The sequence below is a fragment of the Agelaius tricolor genome, unplaced genomic scaffold (assembly GCF_023055355.1).
Source record: "Agelaius tricolor isolate 1412-34295 unplaced genomic scaffold, bAgeTri1.0.p SCAF_10, whole genome shotgun sequence".
In the NCBI taxonomy this organism is placed as follows: domain Eukaryota; kingdom Metazoa; phylum Chordata; class Aves; order Passeriformes; family Icteridae; genus Agelaius; species Agelaius tricolor.
In genome coordinates, this window is record NW_027269270.1 from 2,824,652 (window position 1) to 2,837,162 (window position 12,511).

The 12,511-nt window shown below is 43.0% G+C and overlaps 1 protein-coding gene across 29 annotated transcripts in view; it reads right to left on the reverse strand.

Moving 5' to 3' along the window:
• MAP2 (microtubule associated protein 2) overlaps window positions 1-12,511 on the reverse strand; it is a 222,145-nt gene that overhangs the window by 93,281 nt on the left and 116,353 nt on the right. For 3 of the 29 annotated variants that reach the window (XM_071434373.1, XM_071434377.1, XM_071434375.1), the window contains one exon: window positions 7,287-7,346. The exons of the other annotated variants lie outside the window; for them this stretch is intronic. The gene's annotated coding sequence lies outside the window, so the exon portion shown is untranslated. The remainder of the gene's footprint in view (window positions 1-7,286; window positions 7,347-12,511) is intronic. 29 annotated transcript variants of the gene reach the window in all.

Below are 12,511 nucleotides of genomic sequence, written 5' to 3' on the forward strand. Positions count from 1 at the left end.
TTAAGGATGAAACAGGTGCTGGTTAACCCACAGAGAGAGAGAAGTCACTGCACAGAGGACACAGAAAGTTGCTGAGAAAATTGAAAGTAAGTCAAGAAATCCTAAAGTTCCAAGGAGTAAATGGAGATAATTCAATGAAAAATGAGAGAAAACAACACAGGTAAGGCAAAGTGGGTATGAAAGAAATAATCAGATGCTGGGAATCTGAAAGATCACAGTAGAGTGTGGGAATCTTCCACAGGGAGATGAGAAAACCAGCAGTACCTAGTACCACAGGAAGGGAATACAGGGGCTGGAGAGGTGGTGTAGAGATTGTGCATAGAGTAGTGATAAACATCACAAGCTCTAAGCAGAGAGCCAATACTGGATGCCACCCCACACTGACAAATAATACTCATTATTTTCATTTCAAAACCAGTTCAATTGGCAACACCATTTCCAGCACTGAGCTGAACTCAAACTAAGAGCAAGTCCTGACTTCAGGCATTTCAAAATACAGATCTACTCTGGGAGGTCTAGATGCATTTCAGACTGCAAGAGAAGGCACTTTCATGACTTTATCAAATCTTCCTCACTCAGACCAGAAAGAAATAGGTTTTCTCACCCTTATTTGATGGTTTTACTGCTAGCTGGAAGCCAGTTATCTGAACATTCAGAACCTAGGGGAAAAAAGGGGCAGCAGGGTGATCCAATTCTGTTCTAAGGCCAACATTTACATTAGTTTTAAGTGGAACTGAACTATTTTGTCCATTTCTGTTACTTCCTACAGTGAACAATTTGCAGAAATAGAGCTGCATTATTAACTAGACTTTTGCTGTATTAGGGAAAACATACTAAAACAGCAGAGACAAACAAGAGGTGAAGCTGACCTCCTTTTTCTACACTTCACTATACATTGGATTTTAAATTGCAACACCCCCCGAGTAAATTAGGATTTGATCCCTTGTAAACTGTATATCCTATGAGGTTACAATTTCCCAGCATGAATTATGGAGTCTCTAAGGTACTAATTACACTGGCAAATTCTGTCCCTCCAGAGTGTCCTTTCTGGCTGCCCAGAGCTCCATGCCTCAGTGGAGATTGACTGTAAGCTCCTTGGGGTCTGCAGCAACTCTGCTGTTTGAGCACACAGCATCCAGCACAACAGTGATCTAATCCAGACTTGGACACCTAGTCACTAATATTATGATAGCTACAGCAATGAATCATGTAGCATTAAGAAGAATCACAGCAAAAGCTGTTGTACACAGTATCTAGTTCCCAGGCATGCCACCATTATTAACCTTAGACTCAAAATCCTGTTGTGTCTAATTCTGTTTTCAGCACAGAGTGGATGTTCTTATGATTATTAGCAGACAAATTGATGCAAGAATAACTGTATAAAAAAACAAAACATTTTTTCTTGCTCCAAAGAAGTTACAAGTGAAAATAAGAATACTAACGAGCTGTTACTAAGAGTATGCTGCAAGAAACTCACAGAGATGCAGGTTAAGTGCAACATCAGGAATTAGTCATTGAAGAAGGACTCCTGATCAAAGTGCTTTGCAATTTACCCCAGCTTTCCCACACAGACATGGCAAAAGGCAGAACAACCAGCAGTCTTACAGTAATGTCCTGAAGTCTTCTAATGTAAAATTCAAGGATGATTTAGAAAACAACAGAGAGACAAGCCATGAGAGGATCTCACTTCTCACATCAAGACCTCACTTGAACATTAATTGCATGGTGTATTACACCCCACTCCCTGTATAATTATTCCAGCTGTCCAAACTGTCATGGCTAGAGACTGCACTGGATTATAACTTCCAGCTTCAGAAGGGCCCAAAGTCTCAGAGGGATTAACAATAAGAGAAAAAAAAAAGATTCATCTTAAAGATGAAAACTACAGTATTTTTTGGTTGTTATTATGAAAGTTTTTATCAACTAGGCTGGAAAAAGACATGAGGATTCAAACATCTGTTCTTCTCATAAGTGGCAAATCTGTGCCTCTCAAACTTCTCTCAAGGAGAATGCTCACAGCACTTCCATTATTCCACTACCTCTTTGAAAAGCATATTTGCCATCACAACTGCTTAACTACAGTTAAAGAAGGCTTAACTCCTGAGTGTCAGGTTCCCTAACACTGAGCTTACAGGCAGTATTGCTTAGGAACTTGTGACTTGCATTACAAAATGATTTACAGGTATTAAGTGTGAACAGGATCATTTTCCCCCCAGCTGCTTTGCAGGCAACTTCCAGCTCTCCCCTCAGTGAGAGACACGAGCACATCCCTGGGTGCTGCATCCTTGTCCTGACACCAGCCAGCACCAGATGCTCCTCAGGAAAGTTCAAGAGAACATGGCAGGAGGACTAAGTGTTTGTAGACAGCAGCAGGGTTTGCTGTGAAGATGAGCAAGGGACATGTCAGACCACTGGAGGAGACAGGTGATACAAGGCCTTTGTGAGCAGGCCCCCAGAGCAGTCATACCTGCAAAAAAAAGGGCTGACGTGCACCACTCAGCAAGGACTTTTGAAAACTGAAACTGTAATTTTTACAAGTGTGAGCAATTTCTTTTTCATATAGCTGTAAAGTTATAATCCTTAGCAAGATGATTAGTTCTCAAAAAGGATGTACACAGCAAAAATTCAACTGCCTTTAGAAGAGATGAGCTTCTATTCCATGGTGTTTTCTTTCCCTCCACATCATCCAGGGGACAAAATCACAATTGTGAAAATTCAGCACTAGCACACTGAGCTGGTTCCTGAGCTGCAAGAGGGATTATGTTGACTTGACTGCTGGAGATGCAGAAACAGCTGCAGTAAGGGTTCACAAAACCAAAATGCAGCTCAGCAACTACCATCACTTCCTTCATTTTGCTCCTCTATAAAGTCACTTAAGTACTGCACAGAAATGGAAAAGTTCTGTATTGGGGTTGCCTGCTGACCCTGACAAAGGAATCAAGAACAAGCTGCAACACACAGGACACTGTTTCCCTTCCTTGAAATTAAACTCTGTGGCTCATCACAACAGAGGGGAAAGGAAGGATGACATTTCCTTCTTCCTCTCCACTCCTGCTCTCTCTAGCCCACCTCTTGCATCCCAAGAGTTGGGAAGAGGTTGGCTGAAAAGCTGCAGCAAGTCAGGTAACCTGCCTGTCAATTTCTGCCTGAATTGCTTTGCTTCTTGGCTGTAAACAGGTTTTAAGCATCTACTAGTGACTCAGCCTGCTACACAGCAACATTACTAACACCAGCACCGTCATCATCATGATTTGACAGTAACAAAGGACATTCTGTGTCCTTCCCACTGCTTAATGATCACGTCTCAAGCCTTTCAAAATGTAGCAAATTCTACTTTTGCTAGTTCACAGATACAAGTAACAAAATATTCAAAACAGGTTGTGTTCAAAACAGGCGTTTGCAAAGGAATGAAGGCACAGATAATGGCTATTAGGACAATCAGAAGAAAGGAGGGAAGAGAAGTTGATTACAAAACTGATGACAGCCCTCCTTTCAAAGGAGGAAAGAGGTGGATTGATGCTAAGTGATAAACACAAAGGAGGACATCCCAAAGGCTGGTTTGGTACAAGGACCTTTTGTAAGTTTGACCTGGAAGCTCAAAGTTTCTTTCAAGTGAGATCGCAGAACAGCCTACTGGTTGGCAGGAGACTATTTTTAAGAGGAAGGCTGATGAAGGAGGAATGGATGTCACACTGACTGTGACATAAGTGTGCCAAGAGCCTCCTTCAGCCCCATGTCAGAACCACCCAGTGGGGATGCCTCATTGCAGCCCTCCCAATGCCAAGCAGGACACACTCAGGCCAACTGCATGGGAAAAGAAAGGAGAAAACAACACCAGTAATGCCACTAAGCTCCACCTTGCACTCTGCCCACTTGCCAACTTTCCCTAGTGCTACAACAACCACTGCAAAAAAAACCCCAAAAACCAAAACAAACAAACAAACAACCCCAAATGTTAGCAAAATAAAAAACAAGAACCACTAGAATTTTTTACTCCTCAGAAACCAAACCAACATTTTTCTGCAGCTACTACAAGAAACCCTTCTAGTGAGTATCAATTCATATTTCTTTTCTAAAAGATATTCTAATCATTCCTCACTGACATCTTTCTGTATAATGTTAACATTCAGTCACTGATGAGGGAAACTTCTAACCCTAAAATACAAGCTATGGGGTACGTATGCCCTGTACAAAATGCATCTAAAATGAGCCTGTATCCAAAGGGGTTCCAGCCTAATTGAACAAAGTATCAATACACAAATGCTCTCCCTGAGTGCATTGCATGCTCAGCTTGACCTCCTGCTGCCCTCAAGGCTCTGTTCCAGATGGCTGCTGCCAAGCTTCATCCCCATCTCCGTGCCTCCCCTTCTGAGCATTAGGAGGTTCACAGCAGAAAAAGGAATTCAAACAATGCTTACACTCAAAAGGTTACTCAACATTACCTGTAATCTCAATGTGACAGAGCCTTACAAGGGTGCTAAAAGTTCCCCTCTCCTGCTTAGAAACAGCCCCAGATAAGTAAATGCTCTTGGCACCTTTGTGTTTTGGGGTCCCTTCAGAGAGACAGCTCACACACAGAAAAGCTCGTGTCAGAAGGAGATGCTGAGTTTGTTCCCAATGCACAGGGAACCACAGGGCCCAGTGACCAGCATGAAGAGTTTCTGCAGCAGCCCCAGAAGCAAAACCACAGTACCAGAAGAATGCTGCAACTCTCCCAAAGCTGAGTCCCCAGCTCCAAATGCTGCACACAGGCTGTACTGACATCCCAGCTCAGAGAGCTTTATCACCCATTCCTGATGCCCTCTGTGCCACACTCCTGGTTCTGCTATTCCTCCTCCCCATCCAGCAGCCCAGCCTTGGGGGATGCTCTTACACATCTCCTTTTGCTGACCCCCACCTCACAGCTTTCCCTGTCCCACACCTGTGATACATTATTTCCACTGCAAATTTTCACTGTTAGTCACACAGAGACAAAGGAGAGACAGCAATGCTCACAGCATCTTACACCTGTATTTGATTTTCTAATCACTGATGCAGAAACCCTGTGAAGAAAATGCTATTTCTGATCTATGACTGTTTCTGTCTCTTTTCATTTCAGACTTGCCAACTTCTTAAACTATTTGTGGCCTCTGAGCAGCATCAAGAGGCTATGGAGCACTCCATGGATATATTCTTTATTCCAAGAGCAATCATTTAGGTCTGGCAGTTAAGGGTGGGATCTGCAGAGACAATTTAAGCTGTGCACAGCAGACAACTGAGAACTTACTTTATCACTACTGGAACATTATCAACAGCAAAATGGCAACTACAATAAAAACTGCCTGGTACTTTAAGTCTTGCAGGCTAATTTAATCCTTCATTTAGTACTTGCACTGCTGCAGGGGTATTCTGAGGCCATGGGAAAATTCCTGAAGCGTGCAGGATCACTGCTTATGGTGCCCCTCCTGCCTGGCAGAGGCTGGCAGGAGCCTGCAGGGTGCTGGATGTGCTGGCAGCCTCCAGGAGCAAAGGGATCCTGATGGGAGCAAATGCCAGGGCTGGGGTGGCTCCTGCCCTCCCACAGTTTGAGGCCCAGAAGGCAAATGGCTGCTTCCAAAACTGCTGGGGTGGCTGTGCTGTGCTTTCCAGGAGGAGGAATAGCAAATAACAAGAAGCACCTTAATCCTCAGGCACATCATATGGCTCAAGACAGGAGAGGCTGGCACACACACACTTTATGTGCTCCCACAGCCCATGTCAGGCCTGTGGTGCCATGGCTTGTGAGAGAGAAAAGTTCACGTATGGAAAATCAACTTATGTGTTTGCTTTTTACAGCCTACAAATGCAGACAGCCAAATTTGATTCTCTATTTCCATTTCCTTCAAGTTCATAAATCCAGGAGAGACTGCATGCAGAAGTAAACTTGGGGCTGGTTGGGAAATTGATAGATTTACAGGCTTATAATAGCTCAAGCCCAAAAGCAGCCTTGTACCCAATACATACACACAGAAGTGCACATGTACCTGTCCACACAAATCCTACACCATACACTATTACCTTTTTTCATCCTGTAGCATCAGCTTGCTTTCCTTTAAACCTGTGCTTGATCCTTCAATTTTCCATCTTTAAGTATCCAGGCAGCCTCAGAAGCATGGCTGACTACTCAAGGAGAATACAGGAGATTGATTTTGCTCACTGCTCAACAATGATCTCACAAAAACGTGTCCTAAACTGCCATAAACCAACACCTTCCTTTATATTAGTGACAAGGCAAAGTAGGTACTTTTACCACCTGAATAAAACTTTCATGCTTATGTGTTCATGCTACTCTTCATAGGATGCAGAGTCTGAACCTCCTCTGGCTTGTTGGGCTGAGAGGTTACATGAGCTTCTACAGGCATCTGTGCTCACTGAAACCTTCATTCTGCTTGTGTTGCAAGGCCAGAGCAAACACACCCCTTCTCCCCAAAATAATGGCAGTGTTGCCCCCTGCCCTGCCCAAATGAAGTTACACCAGCAGAAGCTCCAGCACTTTGCCACCCTGCTCACAACTGCATCTCTTCCTTATGCTTCAGATGCAGTTTTGCAATCAAACTCTGTTCCCTTTTGCTGGAGTTCAGTATTTTGTCTTTAACATTTAAAATTCATGCTTGTGAATATAGCAACTATGCTCACTTGAAAATCAAACTGGAACGAATACATGTGAATACAGAAATACTGGCAAAACATGTATCTACTCATCCACATGACACAGGTTTTCTCTAATGCTTGTTTTTATTCTTCTGGACAGGAGTCTTCTGAATGTTTTCTCTTTCCCAAAAGCAGAAAAAATGCATTTCTTTGATCTCACCCAATCATTTTTGATTCTGGAGATCAGGAATCATTGTGCTTGTGATTACTCTGCCAAATCATTCTCATCTTTCCTGTAGTACAACCAAGTGCAGCAGCAGGATGAGACAAATGAGAGCAGAGTGCAGGAGCACTGTCACCTCTCTCAGATGCTCTGCCTTTGGATCATCACCATCTTAGGCCCTTTCCACCCAGGGCTGTAAGCAGGTTCTTGCTAAGGCAAAAGTGAGACAGCTGCTTTGACAATGGACACTGTGGCTCCCATCAGATGCAGGAGACTTTTTGGAAAAAAATCTACTTAAAATACTCCTACTTTCTAAAAGTAGGAGTGTTGCAAAAACAGGAAGTAGCCCCAGAAAAATTAAGTATTCCAGGAACTAGAGAAGTTTTCTCAAGCCTTCTTATTTTGTTGAAGCAGCCTGCTTGTTAAACTATGCCAACAAGTTAAAAGGTCATACCTGGGTAAGCAGATGATGGGATGCTGAGTCTGAGTGTTAAACAAGGGAAACCCTCTGTTCCTACAAAGAAATAGAAAAATATGCTCACTAGTCTCTATGCAGTGAATTTAGCATAAACTCAACATTGTAAGGGACTATAAAACGTCCTTACATCTCATGTGTACATTTCTGTCTGAGCCTTTTTCCCTCAGCTTTATTTCCCAAGACTCATTAATTCAGATTCCCTGTTATGTCCAGCCTGCTTTGGGGACCACTAAGGAGCTGCTTACTGCCTAGGCCAGCAGTAAAAAAAGCTGGCACTGACTCCAAAAACCTGTCCATCAGGAAGGGAAATGGAGCACAGCACAATTCCAGCCAGACTCCCTCCAGACTGGGAGAACTGTCAGAGCTGCTCTATGCAGAGATTTTGCTGCAGGGCAATCCCAAGCAGGAATGAGGAAAGTGGAGGAAAATGGTCGCTGAGATGCACAGAAATTAATGGAAGAAGAGCAAGAGTCCCTCACTGACTTCCCAGTATGACATTCAAAACAGCTGAAGATACCAAGGCAGGGAACTACTACAATTTCTTCTTAGAACTGTTTTTCTTGCCAAAGTTGTAGCAGAGGGTCTTAAGTTTAGCTGGGATAAGTAAGAAAGGTTCCCACAGATGTTAGTGCCCTTTCTGTGACCCTCTTTAATCAGAGAGAAATGCCTGGGCAGAAAATGTAGTTAGCTTGCTGAAACAGCCTCTGCCTGTCCCACCATCCATCCTCTCTCCTTTCTCCAAGGCTTTGACCAGAAGACACTGAGGAAAACATTCCAGGTGCAAGCAGCAGACAGAAACCCAAGTGTCTCCCGTCAGGGACAAAGGGGTCTTCCACCACATGTCCTTAAGTATCCCCAAGGATTATGAAGCCAGCTAGTACTGTCACCTATATTTAAGGCTGCAGCTTCTCATGGCCAAGACTCTTGTAAATTTTTTGACTTTAGTTGTTCAGAAATTAATTCCCTGTATAGGGTAACTGACTCAAGTTAATGCTTTTGTTTGAGAGTTCACTGTCTTAAAGCTTCAGCAAGAACAGGGCAGGCATTGCCAGGAGCTAGAGTAGTAAGAAACATATAACTAAACCAAATTAAAAAGAAGGATAGAAGGTAATGACAAAAAGTAAGATGTAAGTGTGAAATCAGAGACAATCATAATGCATACTCAGAAAGGCAACTAACCTTAAGCTAGAGAGCAGTTCAGGTTCATTCTCTTTCCTGGACTCTCATCCTTTGTCACTGAATTAGTCACCTTTTCTGTACCACATCACTGGCATGGGGTTGTGCTAACTACAGCTTTCCACCAGTTTGCCCAGTTAACATCCAACAAGAACAGAAAGGTTTTGCTGCCCTGAAGGGGGAAGGTTTCATATGGTTCTGACAGCAAATAAATGAAAAACTTGCAATGGAATAAATTCCACCTTACTGCAGAGGCTGCCAGCTGAGTGCACCATTCACTTATGAGCAATAATTAGTTACAGTAAATGAGCTGTGTGGAACTGAGGCTCCAGCCAGCATCAACTCCACCAAGCCACAGGACAAAGATGAATGTTAAAATAAGCTAATTAAATTTTCCCTGCCTCAGCAGAAAGATCAATGCTCTTGACAGCCGAGGGTTCAGCACGTGGCATCCCAATCCCAGCCCTCTGATGTGCCACCACTGCGACACAAGCCTGAACCAGAGGAGGTGGAACACCCCTCTGGGGAGGGGCAAGGAGACAGAGGCACTCAACAGGGACATTAACAGAGGGATGGAGACACCTGCTAGTTGAATGCCAGATGGTCAGATAGCATTTTTACCAAAAGCAAACTTGGCTTTGCGCTTTCATTATCTATTCTACCACCATTAAATACGTGTCCCTGTAGTCTGTTGAAAGTCCACTGCAATAAATGTGATTTTAGCCACCAGCAGAATACCAAAAATACCAGACAATCAAAATACAGATGCCAGAAGTGGGGAGCATTTTTGCTGCCCCACAAATTTGCTGGATTCAGGCTGTTATCACCATTTCCACCTCTTGCTGAGGAAGAAGCAAGGGAAGAAAATGAGATGATTCAAAAGTTCTTCTGCTAGAGAACAGAAGAGACACCCACCCACTCAGAGATGCCCACAACTCCACGTTCAGGGCATTTAAATAAAAAGCAAGAAGTTAACATTTAAGTGCCTGGTCAGAATGTGGCACCAGATACATCAATGGGGTTTTCCACCTCCTGTAAGCATTCTCTAATAATCACAGTGCAGAATGTATCAGGAAGAGTTTCTTTTTGTTTGTATTTCTCCCAAACCCTGTTGCTTGAGACAAAAATCAAGAAGAACCTGTCCTAATAAGGAATTACTTGAAACTGGCAGTGTCTTTAGAAAAGCTCTGTGCTCAGATGAAGGGACAGGCTGTTTTATTGATGCCCTAGAGCCAGGATGGCAGGGGATGGCACTTTGGCAGCTCCAAGTGACACTTTCCACCAGGGAGAGGGCACAAAACAGATGAGCTGGTTTGTTTCACTCCTAACGAGAAGCTGTGATTAATAACTTCTACCTTGGATATGGAAACCTATGTCAGGACATGCAAGCTTATCACAATGAAGAAAACTTTTAGTCTCATTCACAAATACAGCCTGGTAAGTGCATTCAGCACTGAAGTACATCTGACAGATTCTCTGTTGATGCAGACCAACCAAGGGCTGACAGCTCTAGGCTGGATGCACTGTGACCTAGCATCAAACAGTCAAGGAAACCTGCTCATTCTGGCTCTGCCATTTGTCTGTGGATCAAGCATGCTACTTCCTCTGCTGTATCCACTAGGGATTGCCTTTTCCTCGTTTTGGTAATCACTTTGGCTTCTACCTACAAAACTGATAGAAAAAACCCAGTGTGCATACACATGCACAACAGAGGACTGAAGTTCTATTTTATGCACAAGGTATTTGTAACTATTCTTCATTAAAGTTACTCCTCCTCTTATAAAACTCTTAAAACCAACAGGATTGATAAATTAATACATTGTACTAATTTTAAAAATATCTCTTTTTCAGTAGTTGCTTTCCTTTCTCATTTCAGGACTTGTGTATGTTCAAATACTTCTGTATGATCTACCCAACAACACACCTGTTCTGCAGAGTCATCTGCAATGAAAATTGTAAGGACTAAGTACATTCTTTTCCTAAGCTGTTCCACTTGTTCTCCTGAGAAAGGAGCTGTTATCCTGAAGGGTCAGCCCATCCACCTGAGGCCCTGACTCTGCCTTGCAGAGATATCTAGATAGATATCTATTAGCTTCAGCAATCTGCCTGCAGAAATGCACATTTAAGGTTATTAACTCTGCAGTCTGGGAGCTTGCCTTTTGCTATATATACCTCAAGAGCAACATACATGCTATGATAAAAGCCTAAATTGCCACAAATTACTTTTCAGCATCTAGTGCTTTGCCCAACAATGCTGCAAATGGATCCAATCTATTAGCATCAAACCTTTCCCCACAGCTTCTTCCTTTTACTCTCCTCCTCCTTCCTACTTTCCATGTCCCTATGCTTTCCCCTTGGCAGCAGAGGCTTAAAATAACAGACATCTTTCAAAGGGATGCAAAAAACCAATCTGGTTATCTGCAGGGCAGAATTCACTACACATTTATTATTATTCAGTTTCCAAAGTGCTAGGAAATGAAGGTCAATTATATCTGAACTTCAGCTAGGGTTGATGCAGAGAGCAAATAGCTTTAAAGCACTTCAGCTAAAGGAGGCAAAGCAGAGGCCAGGCTGTGCTGCTGTAAATCACTGACCATCAGCAGAAGCCAGCAGCTTACCATGGCTGTAGATGTGGCCTGAAATTCAGCAAGGACTGCAGTAGATGCTGCCTCAACTTGAGAATCAAGCCTCCAAAGCCACACTGACTGAGGAAAAACCTGTGCTGAGGTTTTCACCACCAGTTTGAGTTGGCTTTGGGCAGCACATAACTCAGTCCTTCCCTCACTCCTGGAACATGCTGCCTCTGAAAGCCAGTTCAGCATGTTCCCTTTTGACCAAGCTGATTTATAAAAGCTTTAAATGATTCAAGAACAAGCAATGCTGATAGTACCATCACAAATTTATTTATTCCAAAAACTACTGCACTGCATCTGCATTGAAATGGATTACTCCCAACGCTTAATTCCCATTGCTTGCCTGGTGACTCATTTTCACTAAAACATCCACATCAAATCTTTCAATAGTTAAAAGACAATTTTAAAACCCTGCAAATTGAGAAAGGTGTGTTCATGGGGAAAAACATACTGCCAGCCTAAGCAGCTCACAGTCATGAAGGTAGAGGAGACAAAGCCTGGCTTGGTCATGACTCTGAGGAGGAGACAGGGAAGATGAAAAGCTGTCTCAGCATCCAAGAATCTTGGCTAAGTGGGGCCTGAAATACACAGCAGACAGGAGACACTGTTCAATCATTTATAGAAATCAAGGTCAGCAGTGTCAGCACATTTGGCCTGAGAGAAAACAGTTTTCTGATCCTCTTGACGCAGAAGTAACTGGGCTGCATTAGTGGCTGCCACTAAGTAAGGATTAAAGAATGGAAACAGAGAAGGACAAGGATAGCAAAGGATAAAATGAGCATGCCAATATTTTCACAGCTTGTATTCAGCAGCCCAGCTAGAACCCCAAGGGGTTTTTGTCAGGAATCTCAGAGACAGAAACAACTGCTACATTTGATGGAAATATATGGTGTCTGGGTTTTACAAATGGTGTTTCTAATAGTTTATCTGATTTTGTAACTAGCAGGGAAGGAAATCGTTCTGATGACAATTACCACTGAGGCATTTTGTTGTATTTACTGGCATAGAGCTGTCATTTACACTCCACTTCTCTTAACCACAGCTTACTCCCCCTGTGGTTATTGAAGATAGGTCTGGGGGCTGTTTTCCTGGCCTTGTCAAGCTGAATTTTAATACATACTGCTTGAAAGATGTACCACCTGCTATTTTATATCTATAATTTATTGCATAATGAGTTCCTATAAATCCTTATGATAGCTTAAGAGACTTGCAAGATGGATTGCTGGCCTGTTTTTTTTCTCAGCTTGTCAGCAAAGCAGAGACAGAGTCCCTGAGTTCCCCTTGTCACCCACCTTGGCCACAGATCAGCCATCTCCCTCCATTGAAGGATCTTACCTCCAGAAGAAAGGCTGTCCTAAGACTCTCACTGCTAATGAAGATGCTGGATAGCAA